Source organism: Malurus melanocephalus, unplaced genomic scaffold (assembly GCF_030028575.1).
Source record: "Malurus melanocephalus ecotype Western Australia unplaced genomic scaffold, MMel_1.1 scaffold_38, whole genome shotgun sequence".
NCBI lineage: Eukaryota > Metazoa > Chordata > Aves > Passeriformes > Maluridae > Malurus > Malurus melanocephalus.
This window is the reverse complement of record NW_026623270.1, coordinates 1481224-1481799: the sequence shown is the minus strand read 5'-3', so window position 1 is coordinate 1481799 and position 576 is coordinate 1481224.

Genomic DNA, 576 nt, shown 5'->3' with positions numbered 1-576 from the left:
AAAATTCCGACAAGCAGAGGATGAAAGTTGTACGGGCTGTTGCAGCAACCTCAGAATAGCTTCATCTTTTTAATGAACAGGAACCACAAACCCTGCTTTTGGGAGAGGATTCTCTGAAGGCATTGCAAAACCAACCAGATCTTCACCTCAGTGACTGGTGGTCACAAGTGATTAGACAAAGTTCAGTTTTAGGAAATGTGAGATTTTGCAATAAAATCAAATTTCAAATGTTGCAAATTACAGAAACAATCAGAATACAAAAGCAGAGAGATAATGAATAACCAATGGAAAAAATTGCATTTATCTCTAACAATTGTATTTACTGACTTTGGGATGGATGTGCCAGAGTAGAAAAGTCAAATTAATTTATAAGTAGCTTACGTCAATGACAACACCCCAGAAGCTACTACAGATGGCATCTTAATGAGCCCCATCCTTCTCTGAGCTGGAAAAGCCTGCTCTTCATCCATCAATATTTCCTTCTTATAGCGTGATGCTGGCCAAAGCAAACAAGACCCACCTGTCCACAGTGTTTCTGACCACAYAGAAAGAAAAACAAGTCTTTAATAGATTTTA